This window comes from Pseudophryne corroboree, chromosome 6 (assembly GCF_028390025.1).
Source record: "Pseudophryne corroboree isolate aPseCor3 chromosome 6, aPseCor3.hap2, whole genome shotgun sequence".
Taxonomy (NCBI): Eukaryota; Metazoa; Chordata; class Amphibia; order Anura; family Myobatrachidae; genus Pseudophryne; species Pseudophryne corroboree.
In genome coordinates, this window is record NC_086449.1 from 624,484,857 (window position 1) to 624,505,394 (window position 20,538).

Consider the following 20,538-nt stretch of genomic DNA (forward strand, 5'->3'; position numbering starts at 1 on the left):
GTAGCAGCAGGGGGAGACAGGGCGGCGCAGCAAAGTGATGCAGGGCAGGCAGAGCACCTGCACTGCATCCCTTTGCTGAGCTGGTAGCGCCTGGCCTGGCTGCAGGAGTAAAACATCCCCCCATAGACAAGGAATCTAACCCCTCAATTACGTTACCTAACCATTTAGCAATGGCTTTTGTGATCCTCGCACATGCAATAGTGGGTCTCTGGGCCACCCCAGCAGCTGTGTACAATGATTTGAGTGTAGTCTCAATTTTACGATCAGCCGTGTCTTTTAGGGAGGCTGCACCAGGGACAAGCAATACAATTTGTCCTGGCAGCCTAGAGACTGATGCGTCCACTATCGGTGGATATTCCCATTTTTTACTATCCTCTAGGGGAAAAGGAAAAGATGAGAGCAACCTTTTAGGGATTTGAAATTTCTTATCAGGATTAACCCACGGTTCTTCAAACAAGGTATTCAATTCCTTTGACACAGGAAAACTAACGGAGGACTTCTTTTTTACATTAATATAAGATTCCACACACTACTCTGACACCTTATCAGGAATTTGCAAAACATCTCTAATAGCCCCTATAAGAGCCTCTATTCCCTGTGACAGTAGTATACCCCCCCCCCCCCCCCCCCCCCCTCCAAATCCACCTTGCCCTCCTCCATGTCAAACCAGCCAGTGTCAGAATGCAGGATATGGGCCAGAGATCATTTTTGCGGGCAAATGGAAGGGGACTGAGACGCTGGATTGGGGACTGAGTCTCTATTCATAAACTCATCCATAGTCTGTCTTAAGTATTGCATCTCTCTCATTGCGGGATAATTCCGTAGAAATATTGGAGATTTCTTTAATGGAATTAACCCACTCCGGTCAGCGCTGCAATTCTGGGAATGTGCACTGCCCTGAGTACCCAGTAGTGAGCTCCCTGGTGAAGAGGAACACTTCACTGTACAAGAAACACACTCTTTGCCTGACATAATGTAAATGTGACCGCACACACACACACAGGAATAGGTTAAGCACAATGAACCCATAAAGAGCCCTTCAGGGAGACAGTTATTTGGAGCCAACCCCCACCGCGCCCGTATCGCTAATGCCAAGCTTAGCCAGGTCGCAGACTAAGTACTCTGATAGGGGACTTAGTAGACTAATAATCGCTCCCCCCCTCCCCCCCTGCTATGACCCCGTGGTACCGCTGAGGTAATCTGGAGTCTCTCCGGAGGAGCTGCGCGTCCCTGTCAGTCAGCGTCTGTGTCCACTGCAGATGGAATATGGTACTGGTGAGCTGCTGGATCCGCTCATAGTGAAGGCTCCGCACCTTCAATGGCGTGCGTTCTTTCCGGTTTTATTATACTGGCTGAGGTAATCTGGTGCTTAAAATGGAGAGAAAACCGTTTTAAGGCTGTGTTTGCCAGTGTGGGTACTGTGTACAGTGTACTGAGACGCAGCTGTGTACTGTATCTGGACACGCATTCCACCCTGGTTAAAGCCGTGCGTCTCCGTACCCTAATGACGCCATAACGGCCGGCGACCCATTAGCCGGGACGCCGGCTTAGTACTCACCACTCTTCTTTCTTCTGGCTCTGTTAGGTGTGGGGGCGTGCTGGGGGAATGTACACTTGCCGTGGTGGGGCTTGTGAATAGTTCCCTCAGGAGCTAGTGTCCTGTCAGCGGGAGGTTGGGCCGTTCCCCCCCTAAGTCCCACGAAGCAGGCAGGCTGGTGCCAACTAGCCCTGCCTGAAAATAAACATATAAAATAAATGCAGAAAACTCTTCAGGAGCTTCCATAAGAGTGACCAGCTCCTTCAGGCACATTTTCTAAACTGAGTCTGGTAGGAGTATAGAGGGAGGAGTCAGCCCACACGATCAAATTCTTAAAGTTCCCATGGCTCTTAGTGGACCCGTCTATACCCCATGGTACTAATTGGAACCCCAGTATCCTCTAGGACGTAAGAGAAAATGTAACATAAAATGAAAAATGGTTGGAGACAGCCCTCTGTGCACCCAGCTCCCTCGGGCACTAATCTAAAACTGGGCTTGGGAGGGGTATAGAGGGGGAGTAGCCAACTGCATTTCTTTGAAATTTAGAGTGCCAAGCTCCACTCACACACCGTCTATACCCCAACGTATACGCTCCAGTTTCCCCTGTGGAATCGAAGAAATGGATTTATCGGTAAGTACCAAAATCCAGTTTTAATTTGCACCTCATCTTAACTGAAGAAAAACCTAATTCTTATTTTATTTCTCTTCCTGATGACTTCACAGGCAGACTACATGCTGTTGCAGTCTGCCTGCACCGTGGGAATGCCGTCTGAGGAAAAAATAAGATTTTACTCACCGGTAAATCTATTTCTCGTAGTCCGTAGTGGATGCTGGGAACTCCGTAAGGACCATGGGGAATAGCGGCTCCGCATGAGACTGGGCACAATTAAAGAAAGCTTTAGGTCACCTGGTGTGCACTGGCTCCTCCCACTATGACCCTCATCCAAGCCTCAGTTAGGACACTGTGCCCGGACGAGCTGACATAATAAGGAAGGATTTTGAATCCCGGGTAAGACTCTTACCAGCCACACCAATCACACTGTACAACTCGTGATACAATACCCAGTTTAACAGTATGAAAACAACTGAGCCTCTCAACAGATGGCTCAACAATAACCCTTTAGTTAACAGTAACTATGTACAAGTATTGCAGACAATCCGCACTTGGGACGGGCGCCCAGCATCCACTACGGACTACGAGAAATAGATTTACCGGTGAGTAAAATCTTATTTTCTCTGACGTCCTAGTGGATGCTGGGAACTCCGTAAGGACCATGGGGATTATACCAAAGCTCCCAAACGGGCGGGAGAGTGCGGATGACTCTGCAGCACCGAATGAGAGAACTCCAGGTCCTCCTCAGCCAGGGTATCAAATTTGTAGAATTTTGCAAACGTGTTTGCCCCTGACCAAGTAGCAGCTCGGCAAAGTTGTAAAGCCGAAACCCCTCGGGCAGCCGCCCAAGATGAGCCCACCTTCCTTGTGGAATGGGCTTTTACTGATTTAGGATGCGGCAGTCCAGCCGCAGAATGCGCCTGCTGAATTGTGCTACAAATCCAGCGAGCAATAGTCTGCTTAGAAGCAGGAGCACCCAGCTTGTTGGGTGCATACAGGATAAATAGCGAGTCAGTTTTCCTGACTCCAGCCGTCCTGGAAACATAAATTTTCAAGGCCCTGACTACGTCCAGTAACTTGGAGTCCTCCAAGTCCCTAGTAACCGCAGGCACCACGATAGGTTGGTTCAAGTGAAAAACTGATACCACCTTAGGAAGAAACTGGGGACGAGTCCTCAATCCTGCCCTATCCATATGGAAAATCAGATAAGGGCTTTTACATGACAAAGCCGCCAATTCTGACACACGCCTGGCCGAAGCCAAGGCCAATAACATGACCACTTTCCACGTGAGATATTTTAGATCCATGGTCTTAAGTGGCTCAAACCAATGTGATTTTAATAAACTCAACACCACGTTGAGATCCCAAGGTGCCACTGGAGGCACAAACGGGGGCTGAATATGCAGCACTCCCTTCACAAACGTCTGAACTTCAGGCAATGAAGCCAGTTCTTTCTGGAAGAAAATCGACAGAGCCGAGATCTGTACCTTAATGGAGCCTAATTTCAGGCCCATAGTCACTCCTGTTTGTAGGAAATGCAGAAATCGACCTAGTTGAAATTCCTCTGTTGGGGCCTTTTCGGCCTCACACCAAGCAACATATTTCCGCCATATGCGGTGATAATGCTTTGCAGTTACATCTTTCCTGGCTTTAATCAGCGTAGGAATGACTTCCTCCGGAATGCCCTTTTCCTTCAGGATCCGGCGTTCAACCGCCATGCCGTCAAACGCAGCCGCGGTAAGTCTTGGAACAGACAGGGCCCCTGCTGCAGCAGGTCCTGTCTGAGCGGCAGAGGCCATGGGTCCTCTGAGATCATCTCTTGAAGTTCCGAGTACCACGCTCGCCTTGGCCAGTCCGGAACCACAAGTATTGTTCTTACTCCTCGTTTTCTTATTATTCTCAGTACCCTTGGTATGAGAGGCAGAGGAGGGAACACAAACTGACTGGTACACCCACGGTGTCACCAGAGCGTCCACAGCTATCGCCTGAGGGTCCCTTGACCTGGCGCAATATCTCTCTAGTTTTTTGTTTAGGCGGGACGCCATCATGTCCACTTGTGGACGTTCCCATCAATGTACAATCAGCGTGAAGACTTCTGGATGAAGTCCCCACTCTCCCGGGTGGAGGTCGTGCCTGCTGAGAAAGTCTGCTTCCCAGTTGTCCACTCCCGGAATGAACACTGCTGACAGTGCTAGTACGTGATTTTCCGCCCATCGGAGAATCCTTGTGGCTTCTGCCATTGCCATCCTGCTTCTCGTGCCGCCCTGTCGATTTACATGGGCGACTGCCGTGATGTTGTCTGACTGGATCAGTACCGGCTGGTTTTGAAGCAGAGGCCTTGCCTGACTTAGGGCGTTGTAAATGGCCCTTAGTTCCAGAATATTTATGTGTAGGGAAGTCTCCTGACTCGACCATAGTCCTTGGAAGTTTCTTCCCTGTGTAACTGCCCCCCAGCCCCGAAGGCTGGCATCCGTGGTCACCAGGACCCAGTCCTGTATGCCGAATCTACGGCCCTCTAGAAGATGGGCCCTCTGCAGCCACCACAGCAGAGACACCCTGGTTCTTGGAGACAGGGTTATCAGGCGATGCATCTGAAGATGCGATCCGGACCACTGGTCCAACAGGTCCCACTGAAAGATTCTGGCATGGAACCTGCCGAAAGGAATTGCTTCGTAAGAAGCCACCATCTTTCCCAGGACCCGCGTGCAGTGATGCACCGATACCTGTTTCGGTTTCAGGAGGTCTCTGACTAGAGATGACAGCTCCTTGGCTTTCTCCTCCGGGAGAAACACTTTTTTCTGGACTGTGTCCAGGATCATACCCAGGAACAGTAGACGTGTCGTCGGAACCAGCTGTGATTTTGGAATATTCAGAATCCAACCGTGCTGGTGTAGCACCTCCTGAGATAGTGCTACTCCCACCAACAACTGCTCCTTGGACCTCGCCTTTATTAGGAGATCGTCCAAGTACGGGATAATTAAACCTCCCTTTCTTCGAAGGAGTATCATCATTTCCGCCATTACTTTGGTAAACACCCTCGGTGCCGTGGAGAGTCCGAACGGCAGCGTCTGGAATTGGTAATGGCAATCCTGTACCACAAATCTGAGGTACTCCTGGTGAGGATAGTAAATGGGGACATGCAGGTAAGCATCCTTGATGTCCAGGGATACCATGTAATCCCCCTCGTCCAGGCTTGCAATAACCGCCCTGAGCGATTCCATCTTGAACTTGAATTTTGTTATGTATGTGTTCAAGGATTTCAAATTTAAAATGGGTCTCACCGAACCGTCCGGTTTCGGTACCACAAACAGTGTGGAATAGTAACCCCGTCCTTGTTGAAGTAGGGGCACCTTGACTATCACCTGCTGGGAATACAGCTTGTGAATTGCCTCTAGCACAGCCTCCCTGCCTGAGGGAGTTGTCGGTAAGGCAGATTTTAGGAACCGGTGGGGTGGAGACGCCTCGAATTCCAGTTTGTACCCTTGAGATACTATTTGCAGGATCCAGGGATCCACCTATGAGCGAGCCCACTGATCGCTGAAATTTTTGAGGCGGCCCCCCACCGTACCTGGCTCCGTCTGTGGAGCCCCACCGTCATGCGGCCGACTTGGAAGAAGCGGGGGAGGACTTTTGCTCCTGGGAACCTGCTGTTTGTTGCAGCCTTTTTCCCCTACCTCTGCCTCTGGACAGAAAGGACCCGCCTTTTCCACGCCTGTTTTTCTGAGTCCGAAAGGACTGTACTTGATAAAACGGCGCCTTTTTAGGCTGTGAGAGAACATGGGGAAAAAATGCTGACTTCCCAGCAGTTGCTGTGGAAACTAGGTCCGAGAGACCATCCCCGAATAACTCCTCACCCTTATAAGGCAAAACTTCCATGTGCCTTTTTGAATCTGCATCCCCTGTCCACTGGCGAGTCCATAAGCCTCTCCTAGCAGAAATGGACAGTGCACTTATTTTAGATGCCAGCCGGCAGATCTCCCTCTGTGCATCTCTCATGTATAAGACTGAGTCTTTAATATGCTCTATGGTTAGCAGAATAGTGTCCCTGTCTAGGGTGTCAATATTTTCTGACAGGGAATCTGACCACGCAGCGGCAGCACTGCACATCCACGCTGACGCAATAGCAGGTCTAAGTATAATGCCTGAGTGTGTATATACAGACTTCAGGATAGCCTCCTGCTTTCTATCAGCAGGCTCCTTGAGGGCGGCCGGAGACGGTAGTGCCACCTTTTTAGACAAACGTGTGAGCGCTTTATCCACCCTAGATGGTGTTTCCCAACGTGACCTATCGTCTGGTGGGAAAGGGAACGCCATAAGTAACTTCTTAGAGATTACCAATCTTTTATCAGGGAAAGCCCACGCTTCTTCACACACTTCATTTAATTCTTCTGATGGGGGAAAGACTACGGGTAGTTTTTTCTCCCCAAACATAATACCCTTTTTAGTGGTACCTGGGTTTATATCAGAAATGTGTAACACCTCTTTCATTGCTTCAATCATGCAACAAATGGCCTTAGTGGACATTAGACTAGACTCATCGTCATCGACACTGGTGTCAGTATCCGTGTCGACATCCGCGTCTGCCATCTGAGGTAGCGGGCGTTTTAGAGCCCCCGATGGCCTTTGAGACGCCAGGACAGGCACGAGCTGAGAAGCCGGCTGTCCCGCATTTGGCATGTCGTCAAATTTTTTGTGTAAGGAGTCGACGCGTGCACGCAATTCCTTCCATAAGTCCATCCACTCAGGTGTCTGCCCCGCAGGGGGTGACATCCCTTCTATATGCAACTGCTCCGCCTCCACCTCATTATCCTCATCAAACATGTCGACACAGCCGTACCGACACACCGCACACACACAGGGAATGCTCTAACAGAGGACAGGACCCACAAAAGCCCTTTGGGGAGACAGAGTGAGAGTATGCCAGCACACACCAGAGCGCTATATAATGCAGGGACTAACTGAATTGTGTCCCCTAGAGCTGCTGTTATATATACTGCGCCTAAATTTAGTGCCCCCCCTCTCTTTTTTACCCTTTTCTGTAGTGTAGACTGCAGGGGAGAGCCAGGGAGCTTCCTTCCAGCGGAGCTGTGAGGGAGAAATGGCGCCAGTGTGCTGAAGGAGATAGCTCCGCCCCTTTTTCGCGGACTATTCTCCCGCTTTTTTCTGGATTCTGGCAGGGGTAATTATCACATATATAGCCTCTGGGGCTATATATTGTGGTATTTTTGCCAGCCAAGGTCTTTTTATTGCTGCTCAGGGCGCCCCCCCCTAGCGCCCTGCACCCTCAGTGACCGGAGTGTGAAGTGTGTATGAGGAGCAATGGCGCACAGCTGCAGTGCTGTGCGCTACCTTGGTGAAAACTGATGTCTTCTGCCGCCGATTTTCCGGACCTCTTCTTGCTTCTGGCTCTGTAAGGGGGACGGCAGCGCGACTCCGGGACCGAACACCAAGGCCAGTTCCATGCGGTCGGTCCCTCTGGAGCTAATGGTGTCCAGTAGCCTAAGAAGCCCAAGCTAGCTGCAAGCAGGTAGGTTCGCTTCTTCTCCCCTTAGTCCCTCGCTGCAGTGAGCCTGTTGCCAGCAGGTCTCACTGTAAAATAAAAAACCTAAATATATACTCTTTCTAGAAGCTCAGGAGAGCCCCCTAGTGTGCATCCAACCTCGGCCGGGCACAAAATCTAACTGAGGCTTGGAGGAGGGTCATAGTGGGAGGAGCCAGTGCACACCAGGTGACCTAAAGCTTTCTTTAATTGTGCCCAGTCTCCTGCGGAGCCGCTATTCCTCATGGTCCTTACGGAGTTCCCAGCATCCACTAGGACGTCAGAGAAATAAGATTTTACTCACCGGTAAATCTATTTCTCGTAGTCCGTAGTGGATGCTGGGACTCCGTAAGGACCATGGGGAATAGCGGCTCCGCAGGAGACTGGGCACAACTAAAGAAAGCTTTAGGACTACCTGGTGTGCACTGGCTCCTCCCACTATGACCCTCCTCCAGACCTCAGTTAGGATACTGTGCCCGGAAGAGCTGACACAATAAGGAAGGATTTTGAATCCCGGGTAAGACTCATACCAGCCACACCAATCACACCGTATAACTCGTGATACTATACCCAGTTAACAGTATGAAATATAACTGAGCCTCTCAACAGATGGCTCAACAATAACCCTTTAGTTAGGCAATAACTATATACAAGTATTGCAGACTATCCGCACTTGGGATGGGCGCCCAGCATCCACTACGGACTACGAGAAATAGATTTACCGGTGAGTAAAATCTTATTTTCTCTGACGTCCTAAGTGGATGCTGGGACTCCGTAAGGACCATGGGGATTATACCAAAGCTCCCAAATGGGCGGGAGAGTGCGGATGACTCTGCAGCACCGAATGAGCAAACTCTAGGTCCTCCTCAGCCAGGGTATCAAACTTGTAGACTCTTGCAAAAGTGTTTGAACCCGACCAAGTAACAGCTCGGCAAATTTGTAAAGCAGAGACCTCTCGGGCAGCCGCCCAAGAAGAGCCCACTTTCCTCGTGGAATGGGCTTTTACAGATTTAGGGTGCGGCAGTCCAGCCGCAGAATGTGCAAGTTGAATCGTGCTACAGATCCAGCGAGCAATAGTCTGCTTAGAAGCAGGAGCACCCAGCTTGTTGGGTGCATACAGGATAAATAGCGAGTCAGTTTTCCTGACTCCAGCCGTCCTGGAAACATATATTTTTCAGGGCCCTGACTACGTCCAGTAACTTGGAATCCTCCAAGTCCCAAGTAGCCGCAGGCACCACAATAGGTTGGTTCACATGAAAAACTGATACCACCTTAGAAAGGAATTGGGAACGAGACCTCAATTCCGCCCTATCCATATAAAAAATTCAGATAAGGGCTTTTGCATGACTAAGCCGCCAATTCTGATACACGCCTGGCCGACGCCAAGGCCAACAGCATGACCACTTTTCACGTGAGGTATTTTAGCTCCACGGATTTAAGTAGCTCAACCCAATGCGACTTCAGGAAATCCAACACCACGTTGAGATCCCACGGTGCCACTGGAGGCACAAACGGGGGCTGACTATGCAGCACTCCCTTAACAAAAGTCTGAACTTCAGGCAGTGAAGCCAGTTCTATTTTTGGAAGAAAATCGATAGAGCCGAAATCTGGACCTTAATGGAACCCAATTTTAGGCCCATAGTCACCCCTGACTGTAGGAAGTGCAGAAATCGACCTAGCTGAAATTCCGCCGTTGGGGCCTTCCTGGCCTCACAGCACGCATTATATTTCCGCCATATGCGATGATAATGGTTTGCGTTCACTTCTTTCCTAGCTTTAATTAGCGTAGGGATAACGTCCTCCGGAATGCCCTTTTCCTTCAGGATCCGGCGTTCAACCGCCATGCCGTCAAACGCAGCCGCGGTACGTCTTGGAACAGACAGGCCCCCTGCTGCAGCAGGTCCTGTCTGAGCGGCAGAGGCCATGGGTCCTCTGAGATCATTTCTTGGAGTTCTGGGTACCAAGCTCTTCTTGGCCAATCCGGAACAATGAGTATAGTTCTTAGTACTCTCCTTCTTATTATTCTCATTACCCTGGGTATGAGCGGCAGAGAAGGGAACACATACACCAACTGGTACACCCACGGTGTTACCAGAGCGTCCACAGCTATCGCCTGAGGGTCCCTTGACCTGGCGCAATACCTTTTTAGCTTTTTGTTGAGGCGGGACGCCATCATGTCCACCTGTGGCCTTTCCCAACGGTGTACAATCATTTGGAAGACTTCTGGATGAAGTCCCCACTCTCCCAGGTGGAGGTTGTCTGCTGAGAAAGTCTGCTTCCCAGTTGTCCACTCCGGGAATGAACACTGCTGACAGTGCTAACACATGATTTTCCGCCAATCGGAGAATCCTTGTGGCTTCTGCCATCGCCATCCTGCTTCTTGTGCCGCCCTGTCGGTTTACATGAGCGACCGCCGTGATGTTGTCTGACTGGATCAGCACCGGCCGATGTTGAAGCAGGGGTCTAGCCTGACTTAGGGCATTGTAAATGGCCCTTAGTTCCAGAATATTTATGTGTAGGGAAGTCTCCTGACTTTCCTTGGAAGTTTCTTCCCTGTGTGACTGCCCCCCAGCCTCGAAGGCTGGCATCCGTGGTCACCAGGACCCAGTCCTGTATGCCGAATCTGCGGCCCTCTCGAAGATGAGCACTCTGCAGTCACCACAACAGCGACACCCTGGCCCTTGGAGACAGGGTTATCCGCCGATGCATCTGAAGATGCGACCCGGACCACTTGTCCAACAGATCCCACTGGAAGATCCTTGCATGGAACCTACCCAATGGAATTTCTTCGTAAGAAGTTACCATCTTTCCCAGGACTCGCGCGCATTGATGCACCGACACCTGTATTTGTATTAGGAGGTCTCTGACTAGAGATGACAACTCCTAGGCCTTCTCCTTTTTCCTGTTCTGTGTCCAGAACCATACCCAGGAATAGTAGACGCGTCGTAGGAACCAGCTGCGACTTTGGACTATTCAGAATCCAGCCGTGCTGTTGTAGCACTTCCCGAGATAGTGCTACTCCGACGAACAACTGCTCCCTGGACCTCGCCTTTATAAGGAGATCGTCCAAGTACGGGATAAGTATAACTCCCTTTTATTGAAGGAGTAACATCATTTGGTAAATACCCTCGGTGCCGGGGACAGACCAACGGCAACGTCTGGAATTGGTAACGACAGTCCTGTACCACAATTTTGAGGTACTCCTGGTGAGGAGGGTAAATGGGGACATGCAGGTAAGCATCCTTGATGTCCAGTGATACCATGTAATCCCCTTCGTCCAGGCTTGCAATAACCGCCCTGAGCGATTCCATTTTGAACTTGAACCTTCGTATATAAGTGTTCAAGGATTCCAATTTTAGAATGGGTCTCACCGAACCGTCTGGTTTCGGTACCACAACATTGTGGAATAGTAACACCGGCCTTGTTGAAGGAGGGGTACCTTGATTATCACTTGCTGGAAGTACAGCTTGTGAATTGCCGCCAGTACTACCTCTGCACGAGGGCAGCAAGCAAGGCTGATTTGAGGTAACTGCGAGGGGGAGTCGCCCCGAAACTCCAGCTTGTATCCCTGTGATACTACTTACAGAACCCAGGGATCCACCTGTGAGTGAGCCCACTGGTCGCTGAAGTTCCCGAGACGCACCCCCGCCGCACCTGGCTCCACCTGTGGAGCCCCAGCGTCATGCGGTGGACTCAGAGGAAGCGGGGGAAGATTTTTGATCCTGGGAACTGGCTGCTGGTGCAGCTTTTTCCTTCTTCCCTTGTCTCTGTGCAGAAAGGAAGCGCCTTTGACCCGCTTGCTTTTCTGAAGCCGAAAGGACTGTACCTGAAAATACGGTGCTTTCTTAGGCTGTGAGGAAACCTGAGGTAAAAAAATTTCTTCCCAGCTGTTGCTGTGGATACGAGGTCCCAGAGACCATCCCCAAACAATTCCTCACCCTTATAAGGCAGAATCTCCATGTGCCTTTTAAAGTCAGCATCACCTGTCCACTGCCAGGTCTCTAATACCCTCCTGGCAGCATGGACATTGCCTTAATTCTGGATGCCAGCCGGCAAATATCCCTCTGTGCATCCCCCATATATAAGACGACGTCTTTAATATGCTCTATGTTAGCAAAATATTATCTCTGTCTAGGGTATTAATATTATCTGACAGGGTATCAGACCACGCTGCAGCAGCACTATTCATGCTGAGGCAATTGCAGGTCTCAGTATAGTACCTGAGTGTGTATATACAGACTTCAGGATAGCCTCCTGCTTTTTATCAGCAGGCTCCTTCAAAGTGGCCGTATCCTAAGACGGCAGTGCCACCTTTTTTTTTGACAAACGTGTGAGCGCCTTATCCACCCTAGGGGATATCTCCCAACGTGACCTATCCTCTGGCGGGAAAGGGTACGCCATCAGTAACTTTTTAGAAATTACCAGTTTCTTATCGGGGGAACCCACGCTTCTTTACACACTTCATTCACTCATCTGATGGGGGAACAAAACACTGGCTGCTTTTCTCCCCAAACATAAAACCCCTTTTATGTGGTACTTGGGTTCATGTCAGAAATGTGTAACACATTTTTCATTGCCGAGATCATGCAACGGATGTTCCTAGTGGATTGTGTATATGTCTCAATCTCGTCGACACTGGAGTCAGACTCCGTGTCGACATCTGTGTCTGCCATCTGAGGTAACGGGCGTTTTTTGAGCCCCTGATGGCCTTTGAGACGCCTGGGTAGGCGCGGGCTGAGAAGCCGGCTGTCCCACAGCTGTTACGTCATCCAGCCTTTTATTTAAGGAGTTGACATTGTCGGTTAATACCTTCCACCTATCCATCCACTCTGATGTCGGCCCCACAGGGGGCGACATCCCATTTATCGGCCTCTGCTCCGTCTCCACGTAACCTTCCTCATCCAACATGTCGACACAGCCGTACCGGACACACCGCACACACACAGGGAATGCTCTGACTGAGGACAGGACCCCACAAAGTCCTTTGGGGAGACAGAGAGAGAGTATGCCAGCACACACCAGAGCGCTATATAATGCAGGGATTAACACTATAACTGAGTGATTTTTCCCCCAATAGCTGCTTGTATACACATATTGCGCCTAAATTTAGTGCCCCCCCTCTCTTTTTAACCCTTTGAGCCTGAAAACTACAGGGGAGAGCCTGGGGAGCTGTCTTTCAGCTGCACTGTGAAGAAAAAATGGCGCCAGTGTGCTGAGGGAGATAGCCCCGCCCCTTTTTCGGCTGACTTTTCTCCCGCTTTTTTCATGGATTCTGGAAGGGGTATTTATCACATATATAGCCCTGGGACTATATATTGTGATTTTTTTGCCAGCCAAGGTATTCATATTGCTGCTCAGGGCGCCCCCCCCCCCCAGCGCCCTGCACCCATCAGTGACCGGAGTGTGAGGTGTGCATGAGGAGCAATGGCGCACAGCTGCAGTGCTGTGCGCTACCTTGTTGAAGACCGAAGTCTTCTGCCGCCGATTTCCAGGACCATCTTCATGCTTCTGGCTCTGTAAGGGAGACGGCGGAGCGGCTCCGGGACCGAACGATCGAGGTCGGGTCCTGTGTTCGATCCCTCTGGAGCTAATGGTGTCCAGTAGCCTAAGAAGCCCAAACTATCTCCAGTCAGGTAGGTTCGCTTCTTCTCCCTTTAGTCCCTCGCTGCAGTGAGTCTGTTGCCAGCAGATCTCACTGTAAAATAAAAAACCTAAAATATACTTTCTTTCTAGGAGCTCAGGAGAGCCCCTAGTGTGCATCCAGCTCAGCCGGGCACAAGATTCTAACTGGAGGAGGGTCATAGTGGGAGGAGCCAGTGCACACCAGGTAGTCCTAAAGCTTTCTTTAGTTGTGCCCAGTCTCCTGTGGAGCCGCTATTCCCCATGGTCCTTACGGAGTCCCAGCATCCACTTAGGATGGTCACCCATACTCTTCGCTCTGCTAATATACGCCGACTCTCCTGCCTACTGATTACTTCCTACCTCCAAGATTTTTCACGTGCTGCTCCAATTCTTTGGAATTCCCTACCTCTCCCCCTAATACTCTCCACCTCTCTACAAAACTTCAAACGGGCTCTCAATACCCACTTCTTCACCAAACCCAGACAAATCTCATCCTAACCCTCTGTTCCACGCTCTCTATGTACCCCGTCTGTGTCACCCCTGTCTGTCTACCCCTCACCTTTAGAATGTAAGCTCTCACAAGTAGGGTCCTCTTCCCTCATGTGCTTATCCTCTTACTTCAATAATCTTCAACTGCACCAACTCCAGCAGTCTTCTGCCACCTGATACTTATTCCAGTGTCATCTGCTGATGTAACGATGTTTATTTACCCTGTACTTGTCCTATATTGTCAACTGTAAGTTGCTGTTTTCCTGTTTTGTTTATTTATGTACTCTGTAACTGGGCGCCACGGAACCCTTGTGGCGCCATATAAATAAAAGATAATAATAATAAGAAGAAGAATTTACTTACCGATAATTCTATTTCTCGGAGTCCGTAGTGGATGCTGGGGTTCCTGAAAGGACCATGGGGAATAGCGGCTCCGCAGGAGACAGGGCACAAAAAGTAAAGCTTTAGGATCAGGTGGTGTGCACTGGCTCCTCCCCCTATGACCCTCCTCCAAGCCTCAGTTAGGATACTGTGCCCGGACGAGCGTACACAATAAGGAAGGATTTTGAATCCCGGGTAAGACTCATACCAGCCACACCAATCACACTGTACAACCTGTGATCTGAACCCAGTTAACAGTATGATAACAGCGGAGCCTCTGAAAAGATGGCTCACAACAATAATAACCCGATTTTTGTAACTATGTACAAGTATTGCAGATAATCCGCACTTGGGATGGGCGCCCAGCATCCACTACGGACTCCGAGAAATAGAATTATCGGTAAGTAAATTCTTATTTTCTCCATCGTCCTAGTGGATGCTGGGGTTCCTGAAAGGACCATGGGGATTATACCAAAGCTCCCAAACGGGCGGGAGAGTGCGGATGACTCTGCAGCACCGAATGAGAGAACTCCAGGTCCTCCTTAGCCAGGGTATCAAATTTGTAGGATTTTACAAACGTGTTTGCCCCTGACTAAGTAGCCGCTCGGCAAAGTTGTAAAGCCGAGACCCCTCGGGCAGCCGCCCAAGATGAGCCCACCTTCCTTGTGGAATGGGCATTTACATATTTTGGCTGTGGCAGGCCTGCCACAGAATGTGCAAGCTGAATTGTATTACACATCCAACTAGCAATAGTCTGCTTAGAAGCAAGAGCACCCAGTTTGTTGGGTGCATACAGGATAACAGCAAGTCAGTTTTCCTGACTCCAGCCGTTCTGGAACCTATATTTTCAGGGCCCTGACAACATCTAGCAACTTGGAGTCCTCCAAGTCCCTAGTAGGCGCAAGGTACCACAATAAGCTGGTTCAGGTGAAACACTGACACCACCTTAGGGAGAGAACTGGGGACGAGTCCGCAGCTCTGCCCTGTCCGAATGGACAAACAGATATGGGCTTTTTTGAGAAAAAAACCACCAATTTGACACTCGCCTGGCCCAGGCCAGGGCCAAGAGCATGGTCACTTTTCATGTGAGATGCTTCAAATCCACAGATTTGACTGGTTTTAAACCAATGTGATTTGAGGAATCCCAGAACTACGTTGAGATCCCACAGTGCCACTGGAGGCACAAAAGGGGGTTGTATATGCAATACTCCCTTGACAAACTTCTGGACTTCAGGAACTGAAGCCAATTCTTTCTGGAAGAAAATCGACAGGGCCGAAATTTGAACCTTAATGGACCCCAATTTGAGGCCCATAGACACTCCTGTTTGCAGGAAATGCAGGAATCGACCGAGTTGAAATTTCTTCGTGGGGCCTTCCTGGCCTCACACCACGCAACATATTTTCGCCACATGTGGTGATAATGTTGTGCGGTCACCTCCTTCCTGGCTTTGACCAGGGTAGGAATGACCTCTTCCGGAATGCCTTTTTCCCTTAGGATCCGGCGTTCCACCGCCATGCCGTCAAACGCAGCTGCGGTAAGTCTTGGAACAGACATGGTACTTGCTGAAGCAAGTCCCTTCTTAGCGGCAGAGGCCATAAGTCCTCTGTGAGCATCTCTTGAAGTTCCGGGTACCAAGTCCTTCTTGGCCAATCCGGAGCCATGAGTATAGTTCTTACTCCTCTACGTCTTATAATTCTCAGTACCTTAGGTATGAGAAGCAGAGGAGGGAACACATACACCGACTGGTACACCCACGGTGTTACCAGAACGTCCACAGCTATTGCCTGAGGGTCTCTTGACCTGGCGCAATACCTGTCCCGTTTTTTGTTCAGACGGGACGCCATCATGTCCACCTTTGGTATTTCCCAACGGTTCACAATCATGTGGAAAAACTTCCCGATGAAGTTTCCACTCTCCCGGGTGGAGGTCGTGCCTGCTGAGGAAGTCTGCTTCCCAGTTTCCATTCCCGGAATGGAACACTGCTGACAGTGCTATCACATGATTTTCCGCCCAGCGAAAAGTCCTTGCAGTTTTTGCCATTGCCCTCCTGCTTCTTGTGCCGCCCTGTCTGTTTACGTGGGCGACTGCCGTGATGTTTTTCCCACTGGATCAATACCGGCTGACCTTGAAGCAGAGGTCTTGCTAAGCTTAGAGCATTATAAAATTACCCTTAGCTCCAGTATATTTATGTGGAGAAAAGTCTCCAGACTTGATCACACTCCCTGGAAATTTTTTCCTTGTGTGACTGCTCCCCAGCCTCTCGGGCTGGCCTCCGTGGTCACCAGCATCCAATCCTGAATGCCGAATCTGCGGCCCTCTAGAAGATGAGCACTCTGTAACCACCACAGGAGAGACACCCTTGTCCTTGGAGACAGGGTTATCCGCTGATGCATCTGAAGATGCGATCCGGACCATTTGTCCAGCAGATCCCACTGAAAAGTTCTTGCGTGAAATCTGCCGAATGGAATTGCTTCGTAGGAAGCCACCATTTTTACCAGGACCCTTGTGCAATGACACTTTTCCTGGTTTTAGGAGGTTCCTGACTAGCTCGGATAACTCCCTGGCTTTCTCTTCCGGGAGAAACACCTTTTTCTGGACTGTGTCCAGAATCATCCCTAGGCACAGCAGACGTGTCGTCGGGATCAGCTGCGATTTTGGAATATTTAGAATCCACCCGTGCTGTTGTAGCAGTATCCGAGATAGTGCTACTCCGACCTCCAACTGTTCCCTGGACTTTGCCCTTATCAGGAGATCGTCCAAGTAAGGGATAATTAAGACGCCTTTTCTTCGAAGAAGAATCATCATTTCGGCCATTACCTTGGTAAAGACCCGGGGTGCCGTGGACAATCCAAACGGCAGCGTCTGAAACTGATAGTGACAGTTCTGTACCACGAACCTGAAGTACCCTTAGTGAGAAGGGCAAATTTGGGACATGGAGGTAAGTATCCCTGATGTCCCGGGACACTATATAGTCCCCTTCTTCCTGGTTCGTTATCACTGCTCTGAGTGACTCCATCTTGATTTGAACCTTTGTAAGTGTTCAAATTTTTTAGAATAGGTCTCGCCTAGCCTTCTGGCTTCAGTACCACAATATAGTGTGGAATAATACCCCTTTCCTTGTTGTAGGAGGGGTAATTTGATTATCACCTGCTGGGAATACAGCTTGTGAATTGTTTCCCATACTGCCTCCTTGTCGGAGGGAGACCTTGGTAAAGCAGACTTCAGGAGCCTGCGAGGGGGAAACGTCTCGACATTCCAATCTGTACCCCTGGGATACTACTTGTAGGATCCAGGGGTCCTGTACGGTCCCAGCGTCATGCTGAGAGCTTGGCAGAAGCGGTGGAAGGCTTCTGTTCCTGGGAATGGGCTGCCTGCTGCAGTCTTCTTCCCTTTCCTCTATCCCTGGGCAGATATGACTCTTATAGGGACGAAAGGACTGAGGCTGAAAAGACGGTGTCTTTTTCTGCAGAGATGTGACTTAGGGTAAAAACGGTGGATTTTCCAGCAGTTGCCGTGGCCACCAGGTCCGATGGACCGACCCCAAATAACTCCTCTTCCTTTATACGGCAATACACCTTTGTGCCGTTTGGAATCTGCATCACCTGACCACTGTCGTGTCCATAAACATCTTCTGGCAGATATGGACATCGCACTTACTCTTGATGCCAGAGTGCAAATATCCCTCTGTGCATCTCGTATATATAGAAATGCATCCTTTAAATGCTCTATAGTCAATAAAATACTGTCCCTGTCAAGGGTATCAATATTTTTAGTCAGGGAATCCGACCAAGCCACCCCAGCTCTGCACATCCAGGCTGAGGCGATCGCTGGTCGCAGTATAACACCAGTATGTGTGTATATACTTTTTATGATATTTTCCAGCCTCCTGTCAGCTGGCTCCTTGAGGACGGCCCTATCTATAGACGGTACCGCCACTTGTTTTGATAAGCGTGTGAGCGCCTTATCCACCCTAAGGGGTGTTTCCCACCGCGCCCTACTTCTGGCGGGAAAGGGTATACCGCCAATAATTTTCTATCGGGGGGAACCCACGCATCATCACACACTTCATTTAATTTATCTGATTCAGAAAAAACTACAGGTAGTTTTTTCACATCCCACATAATACTCCTTTTGTGGTACTTGTAGTATCAGAAATATGTAACACCTCCTTCATTGCCCTTAACAAGTAACGTGTGGCCCTAAAGGGAAATACGTTTGTTTCTTCACCGTCGACACTGAAATCAGTGTCCGTGTCTGTGTCTGTCGACCGACTGAGGTAAAAGGACGTTTTAACGCCCCTGACGGTGTTTGAGACGCCTGGACAGGTACTAATTTGTTTGCCAGCCGTCTCATGTCGCCAACCGACCTTGCAGCGTGTTGACATTATCACGTAATTCCATAAATAAGCCATCCATTCCGGTGTCGACTCCCTAGAGAGTGACATCACCATTACAGGCAATTTGCTCCGCCTCCTCACCAACATCGTCCTCATACATGTCGACACACACGTACCGACATATAGCACACACACACAGGGAATGCTCTGATAGAGGACAGGACCCCACTAGCCCCTTGGGGAGACAGAGGGAGAGTTTGCCAGCACACACCAAAGCGCTATATTTTACAGGGATAGCCTTATAATAAGTGCTCCCTTATAGCTGCTTTTATAAAATCACAATTTCGCCAAATTTTGCCCCCCCCTCTCTTGATTTAACCCTGTTTCTGTAGTGCAGTGCAGGGGAGAGCCTGGGAGCCTTCCTGACCAGCGGAACTGTGTGAGGAAATGGCGCTGTGTGCTGAGGAGATAGGCCCCGCCCCCTTTTCGGCGGGCTCGTCTCCCGCTTAAAAATGGATTCTGGCAGGGGTTAAATATCTCCATATAGCCCCGGAGGCTATATGTGAGGTATTTTTTGCCAAAAAAAGGATTTTCATTGCTGCCCAGGGCGCCCCCCCCCAGCGCCCTGCACCCTCAGTGACTGCCGTGTGAAGTGTGCTGAGAGCAATGGCGCACAGCTGCAGTGCTGTGCGCTACCTTAAGAAGACTGAGGAGTCTTCTGCCGCCGATTCTGGACCTTCTTCTCTTTTCAGCATCTGCAAGGGGGCCGGCGGCGAGGCTCCGGTGACCATCCAGGCTGTACCTGTGATCGTCCCTCTGGAGCTAATGTCCAGTAGCCAAAGAAGCCAATCCATCCTGCACGCAGGTGAGTTCACTTCTTCTCCCCTAAGTCCCTCGATGCAGTGATCCTGTTGCCAGCAGGACTCACTGTAAAATAAAAAACCTAAGCTAAACTTTTCTAAGCAGCTCTTTAGGAGAGCCACCTAGATTGCACCCTTCTCGGCCGGGCACAAAAACCTAACTGAGGCTTGGAGGAGGGTCATAGGGGGAGGAGCCAGTGCACACCACCTGATCCTAAAGCTTTACTTTTTGTGCCCTGTCTCCTGCGGAGCCGCTATTCCCCATGGTCCTTTCAGGAACCCCAGCATCCACTAGGACGATAGAGAAAATAATAATAATAATAATAATAATAATAATAAGTACAAGTTAAAAAGGCATGTCATTTCTAACAAACATAGGACGTTGCAGTATTAAAGGAGAATTTCACTAAAGACTGACATTTTTATAGTAACGCCACCTGTCCACTAACAGAACTTTAATGATACGTCTGGGAGCAACATATTTTGTGAGAGACTTCTCCCATGAATAGATATAGTACACATGCCTTCTATAGGTCTCCCAGCTGTTACAGGTATCAGGGCCAATTTCCCCCACACCAAGTTTTTAGTGGTACAGTTTTAGTACTACTATTGAGGGGTGTATACACTGGGAAACAAAGTTCGTTTGTAGTGTTTTCAATTAATCACTTGACACATAAATCAACATCACATTAAGTACATTGCAGCAGGATGAAAAATGGCAGATACAGGTATGGCTAGATTTAAAACTGCATATTTAATATAAGCGTTTAGAATTAAATATCTTGATGTTCCCCATCCTACCGTTCAGCATCTGTGACAGATGTGCAATGAAGTTTGAGACTGTCTCAACTTTTACTTTAATAAACAGAGGTGTATTCAATTGCAGTCGAAAGCTGCCGTCTGTCGGAAAGACAGCAGTTTTCGACTTTTTTAGGTCGGAAGGGGTTCCGACCTATTCAATACACCTCAAAATTCAGAAGAAGTCAGGAATTCAGACTTGTCGGAAAGCACGTGGATCGGCAGAATAGCAGTCGATCCGCGTGCTTCTGTCGGAAACGGGGCCAAATCCGACAGGTTTTGGCCCCGTTTCAGACCATCTCAATCAGACTTTTAAAAAAAGTCAGATTGAGATTAGGGAGCAGCAGCTACAGTAGTGTAGC

At 49.5% G+C, this 20,538-nt stretch overlaps 1 protein-coding gene across 3 annotated transcripts in view; it reads right to left on the reverse strand.

Annotated features, from left to right (window-relative positions):
- The window catches only part of RBM27 (RNA binding motif protein 27), a 455,159-nt gene that overhangs the window by 366,498 nt on the left and 68,123 nt on the right, over positions 1-20,538 (reverse strand). The gene's annotated exons all lie outside the window — the stretch shown is intronic.